This window comes from Bos javanicus, chromosome 3 (assembly GCF_032452875.1).
Source record: "Bos javanicus breed banteng chromosome 3, ARS-OSU_banteng_1.0, whole genome shotgun sequence".
In the NCBI taxonomy this organism is placed as follows: Eukaryota; Metazoa; Chordata; class Mammalia; order Artiodactyla; family Bovidae; genus Bos; species Bos javanicus.
The window spans coordinates 50,460,807-50,485,054 of NC_083870.1; the positions used below are offsets into that span (position 1 = coordinate 50,460,807).

General features: G+C 40.8%; 1 protein-coding gene and 1 pseudogene across 3 annotated transcripts in view; both read right to left on the reverse strand.

Moving 5' to 3' along the window:
* CCDC18 (coiled-coil domain containing 18) overlaps positions 1-24,248 on the reverse strand; it is a 181,683-nt gene that overhangs the window by 13,723 nt on the left and 143,712 nt on the right. The gene's annotated exons all lie outside the window — the stretch shown is intronic.
* Positions 1-24,248, reverse strand: part of LOC133244274 (myosin regulatory light polypeptide 9-like) — a 36,520-nt pseudogene continuing 12,272 nt past the window's right edge.

Here is a 24,248-nt window from a genome sequence, read left to right on the forward strand (position 1 = left end):
TGAAAAGAAATTCACATTTATTTACAGATGTAATAATACATGCATTGATAATGAAGAAACAGCAATATAGCTTTCTGGTTCAGTTCAGTTCAATTGTCCAGTCATGTCCAACTCTGCGACCCCATGGACTGCAGAACACCAGGCCTCCCTGTCCATCACAAACTCCCAGAGTTTACACAAACTTATGTCCACTGAGTCAGGGATGCCATCCAACTATCTCATCCTCTGTCGTCCCCTTCTCCTTCCGCCTTCAATCTTTCCCAGCATCAGGGTCTTTTCAAATGAGTCAGTTCTTCCCATCAGCTGGCCAAAGTATTAGAGTTTCACCTTCAGCATCAGTCCTTCCAGTGAATATTCAGGACTGATTTCCTTTAGGATGGACTGGTTGGATCTCCTTGCAGTCCAAGAGACTCTCAGTGTAATCGGTGCGACTGCTTCACTGTGGCCTAGCTGATGCACCAATGAAGGGATCTTTATAAAATCTTTTGGTATACAGTATTACAATAATTTTCATAATACAGTATTGGAAACATTGGTACATTTTAAAACAGAAAACACTTACCTGTGATGATAGGCTGATATGTACTTTCTCCAATTATGAGAGAGAGAAGCATACACTATGGCAATGCATTCTTTAAAAGCAAAATTATAAAGCAGCAAGAAAACTAACATATTATTAATTTTATAATAAATATCACTCATCTTATGCTTATGTAAGGATAGACTAGTGTCTGCATATATTTTATTGTTGTTCAGTCCGTCAGTTGGGTCTGACCCTTTGCAACCTCGTGGACTGCCGCAAACCAGGCTTCTCTGTCCTTCACCATCTCCCAGAGCTTACTCAAACTCATGTCCATTGAGTCGGTGATGCATCCAACCATCTCAATCTGTGTCGTCCCTTTCTCCTCCTGCCTTCAATCTTGCCCAGCATCAGGGGCTTTTCCAATGAGGAGGCTCTTTGATTCAGGTGGTCAAAGTATTGGAGCTTCAGCTTCAGCATCAGTTCTTCCAGTGAATATTCAGGACTGATTTCCTTTAGGATTGACAGGTTTGATCTTCTTGCTGTCTGAGGGATTCTCAAGAGTATTCTCCAGCACCACAATTCACAAGCATCAATTCTTTGGCACTCAGCCTTCTTTATGGTCCAAATTCCACATCCATACATGACTACTGGAAAAACCATAGCTTTGACTAAACAGACCTTTATACACAGTTCATCTGTGAGTTTTTCAAGTTGTCAAAAATCTCCAAAAAATGTTCCAAAATATTTATTGAAAAAATTCCCATGTAAGTGGATGAACTCAAGGGTCAACTTAATGGATTTCAGTTCAGTTGCTCAGTCACGTCCAACTCTTTGGGACACAATGGACTGCAGCACGCTAGGCCTCCCTGTCCATCACCAACTCCTGGAGTTTACTCAAACTAATGTCCATTGAGTCAGTGATGCCATCCAACCATCTCATCCTGTCATCCCCTTATCCTCCCACCTTCAATCTTTCCCAGCATCAGGATCTTTTCAAATGAATCAGTTCTTCGCTTCAGGTGGCCAAAGAATTAGAGTTTCAGCTTCGGCATTAGTCCTCCCAATGAATATTCAGGACTGATTTCCTTTAGGATTGACTGGTTGGATCCCCTTGCAGTCCAAGGGACTCTCAAGAGTCTTCTCCAATACCATACTTCAAAAGCATCAATTCTTCAGCACTCCACTTTCTTTACAGTCCAATTCTGATATCCATACATGACTACTGAAAAAACCATAGCTTTAACTGGATGGACATTTGTTGGCAAAGTAATGTCTCTGCTTTTTAATATGCTGTAGTAAAGGAGAAAAGGAAAGATATAAGCATCTGAATGCAGAGTTCCAAAGAATGGCAAGAAGAGATAAAAAAGCCTTCCTCAGGGATCAATGCAAAGAAATAGAGGAAAACAACAGAATGGGAAAGACTAGAGATCTCTTCAAGAAAATTAGAGATACCAAGGGGACATTTCATGCAAAGATGGGCTCGATAAAGGACAGAAATTGTATGGACCTAACAGAAGCAGAAGATATTAAGAAGAGGTGGCAAGAATACACAGAAGAACTGTACAAAAAAAATCTTCATGACCCAGATAATCACGATGGTGTGATCACTCACCTAGAGCCAGACATCCTGGAATGTGAAGTCAAGTGGGCCTTAGAAAGCATCACTACGAACAAAGCTAGTGGAGGTGATGGAATTCCAGTGGAGCTATTTCAAATCCTGAAAGATGATGCTGTGAAAGTGCTGCACTCAATATGCCAGCACATTTGGAAAACTCAGCAGTGGCCACATGACTGGAAAAGGTCATTTTTCATTCCAATCCCAAAGAAAGGCAATGCCAAAGAATGCTCAAACTACCACACAATTGCACTCATCTCACATGCTAGTAAAGTAATGCTCAAAATTCTCCAAGCCAGGCTTCAGCAATACATGAACTGTGAACTTCCAGATGTTCAAGCTGGTTTTAGAAGAGGCAGAAGAACCAGAGATCAAATTGCCAACATCCTCTGGGTCATGGAAAAAGCAAGAGAGTTCCAGAAAAACATCTATTTCTGTTTTATTGACTATGCCAAAGCCTTTGACTGTGTGGATCACAATCAACTGTGGAAAATTCTGAAAGAGATGGGAATACCAGACCACCTGACCTGCCTCTTGAGAAATTTGTATGCAGGTCAGGAAGCAACAGTTAGAACTGGACATGGAACAACAGACTTGTTCCAAATAGGAAAAGGAGTACGTCAAGGCTGTATATTGTCACCCTGTTTATTTAACTTCTATGCAGAGTACATCATGAGAAATGCTGGACTGGAAGAAACACAAACTGGAATCAAGGTTGCCGGGAGAAATCTCAATAACCTCAGATATGCAGATGACACCACTCTTATGGAAGAAAGTGAAGAGGAACTAAAAAGCCTCTTGATGAAAGTGAAAGTGGAGAGTGAAAAAGAAGGCTTAAAGCTCAACATTCAGAAAACAAAGATCATGGCATCCGGTCCCATCACTTCATGGGAAATAGAAGGGGAAACAGTGGAAACAGTGTCAGACTTTATTTTGGGGGGCTCAAAAATCACTGCAGATGGTGACTGCAGCCATGAAATTAAAAGATGCTTGCTCCTTGGAAGGAAAGTTATGACCAACCTAGATAGCATATTCAAAAGCAGAGACATTACTTTGCTGACAAAGGTCCATCTAGTCAAGGCTATGGTTTTTCCTGTGGTCATGTATGGATGTGAGAGTTGGACTGTGAAGGCTGAGCGCCGAAGAATTGATGCTTTTGAAGTGTGGTGTTGGAGAAGACTCTTGAGAGTCCCTTGGACTGCAAGGAGATCCAACCAGTCCATTCTGAAGGAGATCAGCCCTGGGATTTCTTTGGAGGGAATGATGCTGAGGCTGAAACTCCAGTACTTTGGCCACCTCATGCGAAGAGTTGACTCATTGGAAAAGACTCTGATGCTGGGAGGGATTAGGGGCAGGAGGAGAAGGGGACGACAGAGGATGAGATGGCTGGATAGCATCAGTGACTCAATGGACGTGAGTCTGAGTGAACTCTGGGAGTTGGTGATGGACAGGGAGGCCTGGCGTGCTGCGATTCATGGGGTCGCGAAGAGTCAGACACGACTGAGCGACTGAACCGAACTGAACTAGGTGGGTCATAACTTTTCTTCCAAGGAGCAAGTGTCATTTAATTTCATGGCTGTATTCATCGTCTGCAGTGATTTTGGAGCCCCCAAAAATAAAGTCTCTCACTGTTTCCACATCTATTTGCCATGAAGTGATAGGACCAGATGCCATGATCTTAGTTTTCTGAATGTTGAATTTTAAGCAAACTTTTTCACTCTCCTCTTTCACTTTCATTAAGAGGTTCTTTAGTTCCTCACTTTCTGCCATAATGGTGGTGTCACCTGCTTATCTGAGGTTATTGATATTTTTCCCGGAAATCTTGATTCCAGCTTGTGCTTCATCCAGCCCAGTGTTTCTCATGATGCACTCTGCATATAAGTTAAATAAGCAGGGTGACAATATACAGCCTTGACATACTCCTTTCCTGATTTGGAACCAGTCCGTTGTTCCTTGGCTGGTTCTGTTGCTTCTTGACCTGCATACAGATTTCTCAAGAGGCAAGTCAGGTGGTCTGGTATTCCCATCTCTTTCAGAATTTTCCACAGTTTGTTGTGATCCACACAGTCAAAGGCTTTGGCGTGGTCAATGAAGCAGAAATAGATGTTTTTCTGGAACTCTCTTGCTTTTTCAATGATCCAACAATGCTGGCAATTTGATCTCTGGTTCCTCTGCCTTTTCTAAATCCAGCTTGAACATCTGGAATTTCACAGTCATGTACTGTTGAAACCTGGCTTGGAGAATTTTGAGCATTACTTTGCTAGTGTGTGAAATGAGTGCCACTGTGCAGTAGTTTGAACATTCTTCTTGTTACACATCATGTAATTCCAAGCACTCGAACTTTGTTTATACTGTTCACTCTCCCTCAATAGAACTTTCCTTTCAACTGTGGTTAAATTCAACTCTCTGACTACTGCATGCTTGCATCCCCAGCTGAATACACAGCACGCCAACTGGTCCCACTTTAATAAACATCTCTTAGTGCTGCCCACAGTGACACGTCATTCCCTTAATCCATTCAGTCTCCTATAACTGCTTCTCCTCTCCTCAAAACTCCAACATCTCCCCATCCTCCTTCTCAGTAGGTGATCTTGCTTCCTGTTTCACTGTAAAAGGAAAAGCCTTGTACAGAAGAAACTGACACAAAAAGGAGAACTCGAAATGTTCTGTTGAGGCACTTCACTCATTTCCCCTCCACCTAGACTCTTACCATACTCCTGATCATTTTGGCCCTAATCTGTTGGGCTATAATGTTATTCTAATGTAGAAATAGAGAAGAAAGGTAATGAAGAATAATGAAAATCATTATCTATATGATGTGTTTGTAGTTTACTTTTAATATTCAAATATGTGATGTAATTCTCATGCTTCTAGGAGATTTTTCTAATAGTGTTTTCAGGCCACAAGGCAGATAGTGCTTTCATCTGAAATATGGTAGAATTACCACCCTCATCCTCCTCAATCCAGACAGCCTCAGAAAGTAAACTCAAATTCATCCTAGGACTACCAGAGAGCCTCTTTTCTATTGTAAAACACTGAATTTTTTCATTTAGACAGTTGCTTTCAGACTTTTTGTTGTTGTTTACATCCTACAATAAGAAATATATTTTACAGGGCCATAGTACCCACACATAAGCACAGTCACATATATGACTGAGACCAAACTTTCACCAGATAGCACTTATCTTTTCAATAATCTTTACTAATCTTTTCAATGCAATGCACTCATATTTTCTAATCTATTTTTTAAATGCTCATTGTAATATAATAGATAGATTCATTACTCACTGAGTCGAAGCCCATGGTTTGGAAAATAATTCAATAAGGGATACTTGGGTTAATAGACAAAATCTTTAAGATTTAGTGAACAAATACATGAACATTAATTTAGAACTCACTCAGCTATCACCACCTTCAATGGAATGGCCACGTAATTAGCTGGTTTGCTAAGAATAAATGGCTCATTTTACTTTGTGTCTATGTTGTAAAAAGCAAAGCTGATTTCAGAACAAATAAGGTAAAATCAATTCAAGAAAGGGAATCAGCTCCTTCTTATTGTTCTTTTTGGTTCCCCATTAGCATAAACACCACTATTCAAGTAGGCTCTATATTACTGAAAATAAAGCCCTGGATTGGGGTACGGGACTAGACAGATTAGGTGACTTCTAAATTACTTTCTAATCCTAAAATTTTATTCCTTCAACAAGTATTTACTAATTGCATGGTATGGATGCCAGGCACTATACCAGGAGACAAGGGCCCAGCAGTGAACAAGACACACAATGCTGATACTGTGGAGAAGCTAACACTCAAGCTAAAGAGACAGAGAATAAATAAATAAATAGAGAGGATACAGCTAAGTTCCAAAGAAAATAAGAAAGATAAATGATAGCGAATAATAGAAATGACCTACTATTCTTATCTGGGGCTTCCCAGGTGGCTCAGTGGTAAAGAATCTGCCTGCCAATGCAGAAGATTGATACAGGTTTGATACCTGGGTTGGGAAGATCCTTTGAAGGAGGAAATGGCAACCTGCTCCAGTATTCTTGTCTGGGAAATCCCATGGACAGAGGAGTCTGGCAGGCTACAGTCCATGGGCTTGCAAAGAGTCGGACATGACTGAGTGATTAAACAACAACTATTCTTCCCTATTATTATTAATTATACTACTTCTTCCCTGGGGGCTCAGCAGTCAAGAATTCGCCTGCAACGCAGGAGCTGCAGGAGACTTGGATTTGATCCCTGGGTCGGGAAGATCCCCTGGAGGAGGGCATGGCTACCCACTCCAGTATTCTTGCCTGGAGAATCCCATGAACAGAGGAGCTTGGCAGGCTATAGTCCATAGGGTTGCAAAGAGTCAGACATGACTGAAGCAACACACAAGTACCATTACTGCAGAAGTAACAGCAATCTGATAATTACCTTTATCATGGTCAGGGAAGGCCCATCTGGGAAGGTGACATTTAATCTGAAACCTGAAGAATGAGGAGGAGCCAGCTGTGGACGGGCCCAGAAGAACAGCCTTTCTAGGCAGTGGAATAGCAAGTACAAAGGCCCTAATTCTGGAAAGAGCTTGTTAGGTCCTAGCAACTGACATAGGGCTGACATTACTGAGCCAAGTGAGCAGGCAGAGAGTGCATGAAATGAGTTTGGATAAGTGAGAAGATAAGGGCCTTGAAGGGAAGCGTATGGAGTTCAGATTCTATTCTGTGTTAATGGGCAGCCATCAAAAGGACTTCAGCAAAGAAGGGACATGATATGATTTTAAAAGAACAGTGGATATGGTGTGGATAATGTGTTCGAAGTAGGGAAATTGTTTTAGGAGTCCTGGCAAGAGATGACAGGGCTTGATTATGGTGGTGGTGAACTCTAAAGTCCTGTTTTGCTTGCAGTTAATAGACAATATGACAGTAGTTCTGCTTATTTGAAAGTGTTGCTTATTTTGCCTGCAAAGCAAATATTTCTCCATCTTTGCTTAAGAGCTTAAATCCAAAGGCTCTAAACTTCTGTGTATATCTGTATGTGTGTGAGCATGCACTCACACATGCATGCTCAAGGGTGGGGTGGGATGGGGTGGGGTCCGGCAGTGGTGGCTGTTTTTAATATCCCAGAGCTGCTTTGTAACCATGGCTGTGTAGGAGTTGGTTGGAGGGTGGAAGGACAGAAGTTGAGACTACTGGAAAGCAGACATGGATGCCAAGGTGCATGCAGAATAAGGCAGATGCACGTACTATAGCTCCCTGGGAATTCCATCAAGCTCAGGAAGTGTTAAAGATGCTGTATATACAAGGCGCACCTTGGTCAAATACGGGAGGAAAAGATGTATAATCATCAAATTCACTTGGAAAAGTCTAAGATATCAGAGTAAGAGGATATTATTTACATGACGGTCTCAAAGCCTCAAAACCTCCTGGAGAAAACAACATAAGAATTTGATGGTTAGTCCCCTAGAATACAATGATTATATTTCCTAAACCCAACAGGAGACTTTTTCTAACAATTCTGGTGGTGGGGGCGGGGGGGGGGGGGCGGGAAGGATGTGGCTGCCTGGGAAGGGAGGAGACTCATTTTAAGGTGGCAGAAAATCAAGAAAGGCAACCTTCTGTCTGTAAGGAACTGTTTATTATGACATAGATTAATGCTTGTCTGTCCCAGTCATTGAAGAAATTGTTTTAAATTCTTAACAAAGAACAGTGAAAATGAAAAAAAAAAACAAACAAAAAACCAACAACAACTGACACTTGGAGGCTTAAACTGTGTTAGCCCATTAGCCCAAGGGCTGGTTTACAACAGAGATCTGTATTGTTCACCAGAATGGAGGGCTTGGGAATCCCTACCTGCTCCTCCATCAATTTTGAGCAGAGCCCCAGCAGGAGTAGGGAAAGACTGCTGCAGAGTCCTGGCTGGAGTTCTGACAGAAGGCTGATTTTGAGCAGGAAGAAAGAAAGTTCCTAAAACTTGAGAGACCACGCAGGGCCAATGAAAATGAGAACAAGTTAGGAAGTTGAATGTCCTTATAAGGAAGCCAGAGTGGGAACTTAGAGCCAAATACCTCTAATTTTGTCCTCGTGGGAAAATGAAGATTACAGTTGGTGGGTTGGAATAAGTACTGCTGAATCCTAAAGTAAGCTGTGGAATCTTTGGAAATTCACAAGAATAAATTAAACCAATACATAGTCTAGGAATAGTTTATATCCACATCTGCTTGGAGGTGAGAAAATAGATCAGGGAAATGCCTAGCACCCTAACAGGTGTTCAGAAAAAAAGAGAACAATCACAGACACATTCAGAGTGATATTGTGTTCTTTACTCCTACACATGTGGTTGACCCAGTGTGCACTACTCAAAAAGTAGGCTCCCTAATCAAGATTCCATATCAGGCACAGGCTAAAAGAGATTGAGCAATGTCTAACTTAGAACCCTTTGCTCCATAGACATATATATAGTAGAGGCTTAATCTTAAAAGCCCTTGTTCGAGCCAGGTATGATGGCCCTATAGAAGTGTATCTGACTGCTGATCAGTTATGGTTGTGTGTTCATGTCCAATCTGGTTCTTTAGTCACACTTGTAAACAGCATATGTTGTTGTTTAGTTGCTAAGAGTCTGACTCTTTGCGACCCCATGGATTGTAGCCTGCCAAGCTTCTCTGTCCATGGGATTTCCCAAGCAAGAATACTGGAGGGGGTTTCCATTTCCTTCTCCAGGGGATCTTCCTTACCCAGGGATCAAACCCACATCTCCTGCATTAGTAGGTAGATTCTTTATCACTGAGCCACCAGGGAAGCCTAAACAGCATATAGGTTTTTGCAAAAAGGCAAGTTAAAAGCTTGCATGAAGCTCTTAATGTGTGATATCACACAGAAACATATTTGACTTTCTGAAATGTCTCAGAAATGAATTGCAAATGTTGCTTTTTGCTTTCAGAATAGATTAGAACTGGTTGAGCATGTCCAGCCCATTGATCTAGCTTTCAAAACCTGTGTACATAAGGGCATTTCTCTAAGGAAAAATAATTAACAATGCTTTCATCTGTCAGAAATGTTCTTTGTTTAATTACTCTTTTATCACCTTCATAAATTCACATTCAGTTCACAGCAACATCCTGGAGGAGTGGTATATGTGAGCCAATAAAAATGAAGTAATGAAAAAAATATTATGAGTCATTTTAAGAAAATATAGACAAAAAAAGTTGATTAAGAAAATAAATTTTGCAGCCCAGACATACCTTGAATAGAACTTTTTGTTCAAATGTAAAAAATGACAAACACATATAAGAAAAAAATGCCTATATAATTCTTACAAAAGATATAGATCGTTGATGGGAAAGAGAGAAAGAAGCATGGATACTAAGGTACGAATTTAATTCTTGTGAAACACTGAGACTCTAGTGATGGGAAGCAGAGATAGTTGTGTGGATGTGGGCACATGCAAGGATTCACTTAAGGTTATAATGAAAGGCCATAGGGAAAGAAAGCATTGATGTTCATACTTCACTTAGTTTGGTCCTGTGCTGTCAGGGCTAGATACAGCAGATCCTTTAAAGAGAGGGAGGGAAACAAAAACAGAACACAACAAATAAATCAAAGGAAATTAATTCTAGGCCAGAATTTTAAATGATGTGAGATTAGTGTTTTTGAAAGCCCATGGTATCTAAAAGGATAAAAAAATCAAATTTCTTTTCAGGAAACAATCAGAGGTCAAAACAATAACTCAGCTATTGATTTTTTTCTTCGGAAAAAACACACAATTTGAACAATGAGAGAAGAATCTAATCTAGAATGGTTCATTACCTTTCTGAAATTCCTGCCCAACCCATTTCTATAAGCCAAACACTTTATGTCCCATATTACATAGAAAAGAGGATTTCCCTTCTCCCATCTTCTCTCAACCTACTTGCAGAATAAAGAAATAGTCATTTTAAATGAATATTTATTGTGTACCTATTTAGTAGCCTATATTGTTCTAAGAATAGCAAGAAGAGATAAGAAAGCCTTCTTCAGCGATCAATGCAAAGAAATAGAGGAAAACAACAGAATGGGAAAGACCAGAGATCTCTTCAAGAAAATTAGAGATACCAAGGGGACATTTCATGCAAAGATGGGCTTGATTAAGGACAGAAATGGTATGGACCTAACAGAAGCAGAAGATATTAAGAGAGGTGGCAAGAATACATAGAACTGTACAAAAAAGATCTTCATGACCCAGATAATCACGATGGTGTGATCACTCACCTAGAGCCAGACATCCTGGAATGTGAAGTCAAGTGGGCCTTAGAAAGCATCACTACGAACAAAGCTAGTGGAGGTGATGGAATTCCAGTGGAGCTATTTCAAATCCTGAAAGATGATGCTGTGAAAGTGCTGCACTCAATATGCCAGCAAATTTGGAAAACTCAGCAGTGGCCACAGGACTGGAAAAGGTCAGTTTTCATTCCAATCCCAAAGAAAGGCAATGCCAAAGAATGCTCAAACTACCGCACAATTGCACTCATCTCACACGCTAGTAAAGTAATGCTCAAAATTCTCCAAGCCAGGCTTCAGCAATACGTGAACCGTGAACTTCCTGATGTTGAAGCTGGATTTAGAAAAGGCAGAGGAACCAGAGACCAAATTGCCAACATCTGCTGGATCATGGAAAAAGCAAGAGAGTTCCAGAAACATCTATTTCTGCTTTATTGACTATGCCAAAGCCTTTGACTGTGTGGATCACAATCAACTGTGGAAAATTCTGAAAGAGATGGGAATACCAGACCACCTGACCTGCCTCTTGAGAAATTTGTATGCAGGTCAGGAAGCAACAGTTAGAACTGGACATGGAACAACAGACTTGTTCCAAATAGGAAAAGCAGTATGTCAAGGCTGTATATTGTCACCCTGCTTATTTAACTTATATGCAGAGTACATCATGAGAAATGCTGGACTGGAAGAAGCACAAGCTAGAATCAAGGTTGCCAGGAGAAATCTCAATAACCTCAGATATGCAGATGACACCACTCTTATGGAAGAAAGTGAAGAGGAACTAAAAAGCCTCTTGATGAAAGTGAAAGTGGAGAGTGAAAAAGTTGGCTTAAAGCTCAACATTCAGAAAACGAAGATCATGGCATCCGGTCCCATCACTTCATGGGAAATAGAAGGGGAAACAGTGGAAACAGTGTCAGACTTTATTTTGGGGGCTCCAAAATCACCGCAGATGGTGATTGCAGCCATGAAATTAAAAGATGTTTACTGTTTGGAAGGAAAGTTATGACCAACCTAGATAGCATATTCAAAAGCAGAGACATTACTTTGCCAACAAAGGTCCGTCTAGTCAAGGCTATGGTTTTTCCTGTGGTCATGTATGGATGTGAGAGTTGGACTGTGAAGAAGGCTGAACACTGAAGAACTGATGCTTTTGAACTGTGGTGTTGGAGAAGACTCTTGAGAGTCCCTTGGACTGCAAGGAGATCCAACCAGTCCATTCTGAAGGAGATCAGCCCTGGGATTTCTTTGGAAGGAATGATGCTAAAGCTGAAACTCCAGTACTTTGGCCACCTCATGCAAAGAGTTGACTCATTGGAAAAGACTCTGATGCTGGGAGGGCTTGGGGGCAGGAGGAGAAGGGGACGACAGAGGATGAGATGGCTGGATGGCATCACTGACTCAATGGACGTGAGTCTGAGTGAACTCCGGGAGTTGGTGATGGACACTGGCGTGCTGTGATTCATGGGGTCGCAAAGAGTCGGACACGACTGAGCAACTGAACTGAACTGAACTGATTGTTCTAAGTACTAGAAAACAGCCATAAATAAGACAGACAGTAATAATGCCCCCAAGAAGTTTATGTTCTAGTGAAGGAGGGCAAGCAATAAACATATTAAAAAATAAATGAATAAGAACTTCAGGTACTGATACAGATTATGAAGGAGCTATAATAGGATACGGATGAAGGTGGCTAAGGAGATGTAGTACTACTTTAGCTACAGTGGTCAAGGATGGCCTCTCTGAGAAAGTGACATTTGAGTCTTTTTTTTTTAACCATCTAAATGACTGCAAGGAGATCCAACCAGTCCATTCTAAAGGAGATCAGTCCTGGGTGCTCTTTGGAAGGAATGATGCTAAAGCTGAAACTCCAGTACTTTGGCCACCTCATGCGAAGAGTTGACTCATTGGAAAAGACTCTGATGCTGGGAGGGATTGGGGCAGGAGGAGAAGGGGACGACAGAGGATGAGACAGCTGGATGGCATCACCAACTCTTTGGACGTGAGTTTGAGTGAACTCCAGGAGTTGGTGATGGACAGGGAGGCCTGGCGTGCTGCAATTCATGGGGTTGCGACACGACTGAGCGACTGAACTGAAATGATTAAAAAAAAGCACATGAAGATCTAGAGGAGCTCTCCAAGCAGAATAAGTGATAGGTGGGATGGCTTGAGGCAGGAACAAGCTTCCAGTATTCATGGGACAGAAAAATCACAGTGGTTAGAACTCAATGAACAAGGGGAAGAGTGGAGGGAGATGAGAACAAAAGGCAGATGGAGCAAGATTTGGAGGGCCTCATAGACCCTGGTGAGAAGTTTGTAGGTTGTTCTCATTGCAATAGTCTTTAGAAAATTATATTCTTTGATTTGTACTTTGCAGAGATTACTCTGGCTGTTATATGAATAGAAGAAGAGCAATAAGGGGCCAGGAGAGCAACAAGAAGACCAATGGAAGGTGACGATGGCATTGACATAGATAAGAAGTGTAGAGAAGGAGAGAAGTGGTTGGGTTCAGGATATTTGGAAGTTGGAGCCAATATCGATGAATGTGAAGTACAAATTTATTGATGAGCTGAAAGTGCTATGTGAGGAAAAGAAAAGAGCCAATAGGGCTCCTAGGCATGTGTCTTGGGCAATTTAGTGTATATGTTTATTACTTACTAGGATGGGGAGGCTGGAAATCAAAGACTTTGTTTTGGCCATGTTACATTTGAGATGCTTATTAGACATCTTAGTGGATATGTTCAGTAGTGGGTTGGATATATAAGTCTGGAAGTCAGGTGAGAATTTGGAGGTTAGATATATGAACTTGAAAGTCATCAGCATATGAAGGTCTTTGAAGCAACAGGACTTGATGGGATCCCCTAAGGAGATAGTACATAGAGATCTAAGAACAGAACTCTGGATACTCCGACATTTAGAAGTTCAGGACAGGTGGTCTCCCTTCACATCCAAGGCAATTTTTTTATATGTTCTCTGATTTGACCCAACCTATCCCTTCTGCACCAGCAGATTTAAAGTGACTGTAAATTCTCTGACGTTCCTCTCACTAGGAGGTGGAGTCTAAGTACCTTCCCCTTGAATCTGGGCTGTCACTAAAGTCAGTGACTTATTTGACCAACAGAAGTCATCAGAAGAGACATTCTGGGACCTAAGACTAGGTCTTGCAACTTCTTTCCAGGATATTTGGGATATTCTCTTTGGAAGACTGAGCCATGATGTAAGAAGGACTGTCATCCTGAGACTGGCCTGGGAAAGGCTACCTGTAGAACCTCTGGTTGCATTTTCACCTCAGCCCAACCTTCTAGTCACACTTCCAAGGCATCAGAAGTATGGATGAAGCAATCTCGTACTTTCCAGATTAACCCATCCATTCACTGATTGATCCGGCAAGTGACTTCATATGATATCACATGGGGCAGAAGAATCGCCCAGCTTAACTCTGCCCAAATTGCTGATGCTAAAATCATGAGCTACAATAAAAAGAGTTGCTAAGTTTGGGATAATTTGTTATGCAGCAGTAGAAAACTGTAACACCTTCTTTCTTCCTCTGTGTCCTTTTTTGTAATCAATTCTCATCACTTTCAGATCATCCTATCTTCTCTCAGGGCTGGATGAAGCATAAGGTGGAATCAAGATTGCCGGGAGAAATATCAATAACCTCACATATGCAGATGACACCAACTGTATGGCAGAAAGCAAAGAGGGACTGAAGAGCCTCTTGATGAAAGTGAGTGAAAAAGCTGGCTTAAAACTCAACATTCAAAAAAAGATCATGGCATCCAGTCCCATCACTTCATAGCAAATAGATGGGGAAACAATGGAAACAGTGACAGAATTTACTGTGACGGCTTTTTTAACTTATATGCAGAGTACATCATGAGAAACGCTGGACTGGATGAAGCACAAGTTGGAGTCAAGATTGCTGGGAGAAATATCAATAACCTCAGATATGCAGATGACACCACCCTTATGGCAGAAAGCAAAGAACTAAAGAGCTACTTGATGAAAGTGAAAGAGGAGAGTGAAAAAGTTGGCTTAAAACTCAACATTCAGAAAACTAAATCATGGCATCTGGTCCCATCACTTCATGGGAAATAGATGGGGAAACAATGGAAACAGTGACAGAATTTATTTTGGGGGGCTCCCAAATCACTGTAGATGGTGACTGCAGCCATGAAATTAAAAGACGCTTGCTCCTTGGAAGAAAAGTTATTACCAACCTAGACAGCATATTAAAAAGCAGAGACATTACTTTGCCAACAAAGGTCCATATAGTCAGAGCTATGGTTTTTCCATTACTCATGTATGGATGTGAGAGTTGGACCACAGAGAAAGCTGATCGCTAAAGAATTTATGCTTTCCAACTGTGATGTTGGAGAAGTCGCTTGAGAGTCCCTTGGACTGCAAGGAGATCAAACCAGTCAATCCTAAAGGAAATCAGTCCTGAATATTCATTGAAAGGACTGATGCTAAAGCTGAAGCTCCAATACTTTGTCCACCTGATGCAAAGAACTGATTCACTAGAAAAGACCCTGATGCTATAAAAGATTGAAGGAGGGAGGAGAAGGAGATGACAGAGGATGAGATGGTTGGATGGCATCATCAACGCAATGGACATGAGTTTGAGCAAGCTCTGGGAGTTGGTGATGGACAGGGAAGCCTGGCGTGCTACAGTCCATAGGGTCACAAAGAATCGGACACGACTGAGCAACTGAACTGAACTGAACTGACTTTCTCTCGCACACATTATTTTGTTAAAACTTTCCCTTCCTTACTGATTTTTTTCTTCCACCTGTAAGTATGCTCAGTGTTTCCCATTGTGGTAAAAATCTCTAACTTTCAGCTCCCATTCATCAACATACTGCAAAACCTGGCTTTTGTGTTCAGCATACCCCTGAATAAGATCAATGAAACTGATCTCATTGAATTCAACAAAATCAACTCCTAATTGACAAAGCCATTGTATGAATATATTTTTCTTACCTCAAATTGAACTACTATATCTAGTTTTCAGTCTCTCATTATGATTTTTTAAGGATGAGGATAGTGGATGTGGCTGAGCTGAAATAAGGTGAGAATCAGAACTAGTCTGTACAGCCAACAACCTCAGGATATTAAAGGCATGAGTTTCTTCTGCTGAAATATGAGAGGCACCTCAAAACCAGGAGAGCTCCTGGAGACAAAATGGATCCAGAAAGAATGAACCAGGTAGAACAGAGTTGGGTAAGTGAAAGGAAAATACCAACAATGAGAAATTATTTGATTTAGAACTTTGGTTCAGCATTCTGGACAATGAGCAGGATCAAACTCCTCAGAGAAGAGCAGTAGATCGTTAAAAAGGAGGGTGGAGAATAAGCAATAAAAAGTCCTTAAGCAGATTCTTAAACTTTAAAGTGCTTATCAATCAACTAGGGAAGTCTCATTTAAGAGGCAGATTCCCCTTCCTTGCCCAAGAGACTCTGGTTTTAGACCCAAATTTTACATTTCAAATAAGCATCCAGTGCCATTCTGATACAGGTGGAGAGGAATGTCTTAGCTTGGGTGTTCCAGGATGAAGCCATTTGGTTATTCTTTACATAGTTAACTCATTAATTTCTCATAATTGCATAATCAATGCTTGGTTCAGCTGGGCCACTGGGACACTTGAGTGGAGTTTCTCTATCCATGTAGTTTCAGGGCCTCTTTCTCCCTACATGGATTCTTTATTATTTTTTTAAATTTTATAGTGGAGTATAGTTGATTAACAATTATGTGTTAGTTTTATGTGTACAGTAAAGTGATTCGGTTATACCTGTACAAGTATATGCTCTTTTGAAAATTCTTTTCCCATTTAGGTTATTACCTAATATTGAGCCAAGTTCCCTGTGCTATATAGTAGGTCTTTTTTGGTTGTCTATCTTAAATATGGCTATATGGCCTCTTTACATGGCTTCTTTCCATGTAGTCTCTACAGCAGAATAGCCAGACTTCTTAACAGGGTGATTCAAGATTCCCAATAGCACAAAATGAAAGGCCCTCAACCTCCTCAAAGTTAAGGCCTGGGGCTGCCTAACACGGTATCACTTTTGCTACATGCTGTTGGTTGAAGCAAGTCACAGGCTTAGTTCAGATCTAAGGGATAGGGACTATACAGGTGTGTGAACAGTGAAAGATGCCATTCACTAACAAGCTGTAATATAACAGATTACAGGGAAAATAAAGGAAGGAAAAAACAAGACAAAGTTAGGGATGTTGGGAGCAGGAATGTGTAAAGTTAGGAAAAAATATGCACACCACAAAGCATGTTCACTTTTTATAGGTGAACTACAAGTTGGGCTGTGAGTTTCCCAGCAGCCAAGACCAGTTATGATTAAATGAGTTAATATAAAGAATGATACTGTGTTACTATTAATATAATAAATCAAAATAATAGTTATTATTGCAGTAGTCTAAGTGATAATGGAGACAGAAATAATATACATGGGAATAAGAGGCTTAAAAAATTGAGACAGATTTGGGATCTAATCAGATGTGAAGAGAGAGAGAGAGAATTATCAATTTTATTAGGTATATAATGGCACTAGAATTATGTAGAAGGCTATCTTTTTTTTTACAGATATATACTGAAATATTAAGGGTTTACTGTCATGATATCTATAATTTACTTAAAATGTTTTAGCAAAAAATATAGAACAAATATGGAAAAATATTAATAATGGTTAAATACAAATAACTGATGTGTTGGTTTATTATACTGTCTTCTCTGCTTTTCTAATGTTTGAAAGGCTTGCTAGTAAAAAGTAAAACAAATAAACATCAAATGTATTAATTGTCTTCTATATTCTAGGCTCTGTCTTATGGGCTTGTGAACATCAGCAAATAGAACAGACCAAAATCACTGCCCTTAAGGAGCTTACACTGTAGCAGAAGGAGACAGAAAAGAAATACTAAACAAAATAAATAAGAGGTGCAAAGTACCATGGAAAGGAAGAACAGGCTTAGGAAGATGGGGAGCAAGTACAGTTTGAAACATGGCGGCCAAGGTCAGCATTATGGAAAAGGAGACAACTGAAAAAAAGACTTGAGGGATGGGAGGGAGTTGTTCTATGTATATCTGAAAACAGCATTTGAGGCCAAGAAAACATGTGCAATTGTACCTGGCATGTTCACTATCTATGAACAGCAAGAAGCCCAGTGAGACTGAAGCAGAGAGAGCCAGCAAGGGAGCAGGGGAGAAAATCAGGGAAGTGGACCAGTGAGAAGAATTTAGCTTTTATTGTGAATGAAACAGAGAGTTGCCAGAGTTCTCAATCAGAGAAATGACTGAGCTGAATTGTGTTTTTAAAGGTCACTGTAACTACTGTGAGAAGGGACAGTAGGGAGAGTGAGGATGGAATTAAGGACACAAGTTCAGCGGCAGCTGTGGAAATCCAAGGTCTTCTGAGTCAGCATTGTGAAACTAAATACGAGACTAAATACGAAAACTGTAGATGTCCTCAGAGAAAATGGGAAAAATTAAGTGCCTTGGCATAGTTAAAGCTTTCTTAGGCAGGACACGTAAGCAACTAATCCTAAATGAGAAATCTGATGTATTACTTTATCAAAATTTAAGATTTTAGTTCATTAAAATATGTCATGAGGAAAGTAAAAAAGGAAGCTATAAACCAGGAGAAAATATTCATAGTACATATATCTTGGGCCTCCCTAGTGGCTCAGGCGGTAAAGAATCCGCTTGCAACACAACAGACCTGGGTTCAATCCCTGGGTTGGGAAGATCCCCTGGAGAAGAGAATGGCAACCCACTCCAGTATTCTTGCCTGGAGAATCCCATGGACAGAGGAGCCTGGACAGCAACAGTTCATGGGGTCACAAAGAGTCAGACAGGACAGAGCAGCTAAAACTTTCACTTTCACATAAATCTTACAAAGGAGTCATATTCAGAATTCTACAATTCAACAATAATAAATTAAACAAAACTATAAATATAGGCAAAGTTTTAAACCATTATTTCATAAAGAAGATATTCAAATGGCTATATACTCTGAAAATGTACTTGCTCAATATCATTTGTCATCAGAAAAATTAAAGTTAAAACCACAATGAGATACCACTATACACCCACCAGAATGACTAATACATAAAAGACTGGCTCCACCACTGTCTCTGAAAGTTGTCCAACCTTTCAGCACAGTAGCTCACAGGGAGTCTGAGGAGACAAGCTGGTGGAGCAGGAGGGAGGCCCAGCCTGCTCCATTAATATGTTGTGGCGAGAATGTGGAATAGCTGGAACTAGAGTACCATTCTGCTGGGAGTGTGCAGTGATTCAACTGCTTTGGAAAACTGTTTGGCAGGTTTTTTTTTATAAAGTTAAACATACATCTACCTTATGACCCAGTAATTCCCTTTCCAGACACCCCAAGGAAAAGAATGTTATCAAAAAGGCAAATGTTAACAGTAGATTTATTTATAGTAGCCCAAAATAACCTACTCCATCAACACAGTGAGGAAACAACTGCAGTATTTTCACACAGTGAAATACTTGGCAATAAAAAAGAACAAACTACTTATACATGCAACAACATGGATGGGTCTAAAAACCATGTGAGTAGACTTCCTGGCCCAGTGGTTAAGACTCCACCTGCCAATATTGGGAACGCTGGTTCAATCTCTGGTCCGGGAAGATTCTGTATGTCACAGGGCAACTAGGCCCGTGTACCACAACCACTGCAAGGAGATCAAACCAATCAATCCTAAAGGAAATCAGTCCTGAATATTCATTGGAAGGACTGATGCTGAAGCTTTTGAGTTTGCTCCAATACTTTAGCCACCTGGTGCAAAGAACTGACTCACTGGAAAAAAGCCTCATGTTGCAAAAGATTGAAGGCAGGAGGACAAGGGGATGACAGAGGATGACTGTCTCATGACTCAATGGACATGAGTTTGAGCAAGCTCTGGGAGTTGGTGATGGACAGGGAAGCCTTGTGTGCTACAGTCCATGGGGTCGCAAAGAGTCAGACATGACTGAGTGACTGAACTGAACTGAACCACAACTACTGAAGCCTGAATTCCTATAGTGTTTCAGTCTTATTAGACCCTGGCTAAAAAGATTAAGAATTGAGGGAGATAATTAGTAGGTTAAAGAAGAGAATTCTGTATATAAGACAATCTAGTGCCCTCCTACAGGAAAAATAAAATGAAAAAAGCTTGATATGTGTTTCAGCTGATCCAACGTATGTTTGTTTATTTGTTGTATCTTTGATAAGCAGGAAAAATATTTCTTTATACAGAAGAGACACAGAGTAATTCTTCCTTTCCCCCTTGACCCAGTCTTCACCGAGTGGTTGAGGACTAATTCAGCAAGCACTTCAACAAGAAACAAGTTCCCATGAGTGAGTATTGAGGTAGAGAACAAAACCAGTAGTGCTTATGACAGTCTTGGTCAAAAATAAAGACTGAGAGCCCTATCAGAAGAGAGGCTATGTCTATTTCATCCTCCCAACATATCGTCTGTAACCTGCTCAATGCCTGGTCATTTGAAAGACACAGATGAGGCAAAACGGCCAAGAGCTTGGTCAGATGGGAATGGTAAGGCTGAAACATCTTTTCAGAAGAATTTAAGACCTAATCAATGGAAAGTTGGGGTAAGCCTTAGTTGGCGAAATTTATGGGCAGAGGTTATAGTCCAGGTGAGGTCTACATTTGGGCCTCAGAGCTCCAGAGTTAGCTCCCAGTGGGTCTTGCTGCTCAGACTCCAGGCCTTTTATTTAGAGATGCTCAGACCTGCCCCTGTAGAACTAGGTGGGACCAGAGAATCTGTACAAGTCCCAATCACTCCTGCTCTTGATAGAGGGTTAAATCAAGTGCAGGATAATCTCTTTTAACCTCTGCTGCTGCTGCTGCTAAGTCTCTTCAGTCGTGTCTGACTCTGTGTCACCCCATAGATGGCAGCCCACCTGGCTCCCCGGTCCCTGGGATTCTCCAGGCAAGAATACTGGAGTGGGTTGCCATTTCCTTCTCCAATGCATGAAAGTGAAAAGTGAAAGTGAAGTTGCTCAGTCGTGTCCAACTCTTCACGACCCCATGGACTGCAGCCTACCAGGCTCCTCCGTCCATGGGATTTTCCAGGGAAGAGTACTGGAGTGGGGTGCCATTGCCTTCTCTGCTTTTAGCCTCAGAAGTTTCTATATTGGGATGATACTAACAACTGGACCAATGACCAAATTTTGACACATCATCATGGTATCCTCAAAGAATATTGAGAAGAAAGTTACTCAGTTGCTAAATTTAGGAGACATAGTTTTGGAGCCTTTTTCCATTAAAAAAAATCAAAGTATAGTCAATGCACAATATTAAGTCATAGGTATACAATATAGTGAGTCACATTTTTTAAAGGTTATGCTCCATCTATAGTTATTAATCAACATTGGCTATATTCCCCATGTTGTACAATATATCCTTGAAGCTTATTTGATACATGCATATGTGCATGCAAAGTTGCTTCAGTCATGTCCAACTCTGCAACCCTATGGACTGTAGCCTGCCAGGCTCCTCTGTCCATGGGATTCTCCAGGAGGAAAATTACTGGAGTGGGTTGCCATTTCCCTCTCCAGGGGATCTTCCCAACCCAGTGATCAAACCTGTATCTCCTGTGGCTCCTGAATTGCAGGTGGATTCTTTACAGTGAGCTACCAGGGAAGCCCCTATTTTATACATAATAGTTTTTTAACTCTTAATCTCTTACCTTTAGGGGGTTGCCCAATGGCTCAGATGGTAAAGAATCTGCCTGCAGTGGAGGAGACTTGGGTTCGATACATGGGTCAGGAACATCCCCTGGAGAAGGGAATGGCTACCCACTCCAGTATTCTTGCCTGGAGAATTCCATTGACAGAGGAACCTGGCCGGCTTTAGTCCATGGGATCGCAGAAGAGTCAGACGTGACTGAGTGACTAACACTTTCACCCATACCTTTATCTTGTCCCTCCCTGCTTCCCTCTGCCCACTGGTAACCACTGGTTTATCCTCTATATCTGGAAGTCTGCTTCTTTTTTGTTATATTCACTGCTGCTGCTGCTGCTAAGTCGCTTCAGTCGTGTCTGACTCTGTGCGACCCCATAGACGGCACCCCACCAGGCTTCCCCGTCCCTGGGATTCTCCAGGCAAGAATACTGGAGTGGGTTGCCATTTCCTTCTCCAATGCATAAAAGTGAAAAGTGAAAGTGAAGTCGCTTAGTCGTGTCCGACTCCCCGCGACCCCATGGACTGCAGCCTACCAGGCTCCCCTGTCCATGGGATTTTCCAGGCAAGAGTATGGAAGTGGGGTGCCATTGCCTTCTCTGGTTATATTCACTAGTTTGTTATAATTTTTATATTCCACATATTGGTGATAACCTACAGTATCTGTCTTTCTTTGTCTGACTTACTACACCAAGCATAATACCCTCCAAGTCCACTCATGTTCCTGGAAATGGCAAATTTTCATTCCTTTTTTGTAGCCAAGTAGTATTCCATTGTATGTATATATAACATTATCTTCATCCATTTATCTGTTGATGGACATTTAGGCTACTTCCATATCTTGGCAATTGTAAATAATGCTGCTATGAACCTTGGCCGACTCATAGGAAAAGACCTTGATGTTGGGAAAGATTGAAGGCAGAAGAAGGGGGCAACAGAGGATGAGATGGTTGGATGGCATCACCAAATCAATGGACATGAGTTTGAGCAAACTCGGGGAGATAGTGAAGGACAGGGAAGCCTGGAGTGCTGCAGTCCATAGGGTTGCAACTGAACAACAACAAAAATGAATCTTGGTGTGCATATATCTTTTCAAATTATGTTCTGGGGTTTTATATATATATATATTATATATATCTCCAGGACTGGAATTACTGGGTCATATAGTAGGGCTTCCTTGGTGGTTCAGCTGGTAAAGAATCCGCCTGCAATGCAGGAGACCTGGGTTTGATTCCTGGGTTGGGAAGACCCCCTGGAGAAGGGAAAGGCTACCCACTCCAGTATTCTGGCCTGGAGAATTCAAAGGACTGTATAGTCCATGGGGTCACAAAGAGTCGGACACGACTGTGCAACTTTCACTTTCACAGTTCTAATTTTAGTTTTCTGAGAAACCTCCATACTGTTTTCCACAGTGGCTGCACCAATGTACATTCCTACTGACAGTGTACAAGGGCTTCCTTCTCACCACAACTTCACATAGTTGTGTTTCTTCACATAGTTTTAAATGGCCACTCTATCCAGAGCTCCTGATTATTGTCACTAGATTGTGCCAGCCCTTAACTATCACCTCACCTCTGCTGTTACTGACTGGTCCTGCCCTAAACTGGGCCCAGCAGATTCCCTCTCCCTGGAATATGGAATTGGTGGTGGGGAAATCTCTGAGGATAGGGCACAAATTGAGTGCATTACCTTTTGGGGATAAGAAATGCTATTTAAAAAAGAAATTTTATTGGAGTATGGTTGATTTATGTCTTGTGTTTGTTTCTGCTATATAGAAAAGTGAATCAGTTACACATATACATAAATCCACATTTTTTAGATTCTTTTCCCATATAGGTCACTAAAGAATGTTGAGTAAAGTTCCCTGTGCTATACAGTAGATCCTTATCAGTTATCTATTTTATATATAGCAGTGTGTGTATGTCTCAATTTATCTGCTCCCCCATTCTCCTTGGTAACCATAAGTTGTTTTCTACATCTGTGATTCTATTAATAAGAAATGTTTTAAGCACTTTACAGAAACTGTCAATAATTTTCCATCTGAGATGAAATATCATAAATTGGCATAGATCTAGGATACTTTTAGGTTATTCATCAATTCTTTAGATTAGTTCAACTGTGAAATACAGTAAATACCATTAATTGCGGTTTAGTTGAGCCACAGAAGGAAGAATGAAAAAATGATCTTCTTTCTTTCCTCCTTGGTAACCAGAAGTTTATTTTCTTGTCCATTTATATCATTTTTTTAAGATTCCATATATAAGTGATATCATACAATATTTGTTTCCCTCTGTCTGGCTTACTTCACTTAGCATGATAATCTCTAGGCCCATCCATGTTGCGGCAAATGGCATTATTTCATTTTTATGATGGAATAATGCTTCCCAGGTGGCTCAGTGCTTGATCCCTTAGTTGGGAAGATCCTCTGGAATAGGAAATGGCAACCCACTCCAGTAGTCTTGCCTGGAAAATTCCATGGACAGAAGAGCCTGTTGGGCTATAGTCCATGGGGTTGCAAGGAGTTGAACAGGACTGTGTGACTGAGCACACACACGCACCATTGATACATCCCAATGCCATGCTTGTAGGAAGTGCTCATGAGCTGAGCTGAGCTGAGCTGAGACTGTCCCATTATATTTATGCACACATACACACACACAATGGAATATTACCCAGCCATAAAGAAGAATGAAGTTTTTTCACTTGCAACAACATGAATGAACTTGGAGGGCATTATACTAAGTGAAATAAGTCAGACAGAGAAAGACAAATACCATATATCACTTATATGTGGAATCTAAAAATATAACAAACCAGTGAATAAAACAAAAAAGAAGCAGATTAGCAGATACAGAGAACAAATTAGATGTTTACCAGTGGGGAGGGGGTAGGGGGAGAGACAGTATAGGGGCAGGGGACTTAAAAAGAGAGTTACTATGGGATTACATGAAATCATGTTTGTGAAACCTTTGAAAATTGTAAAGCACTATAGAACTTAAAATAATCTTTCCTTCAATAAAAAGGAGCTTAAAAAAAGATCTGAATAATAAAAATGCAATCTAACATTTTCAAGGTATACAGAAAGTATCCAGCACTTAGGTAGCTACTTATCTTCATGGATCATTTCCTTGGTTCATCATCTCTGTCACAGTTCATATCA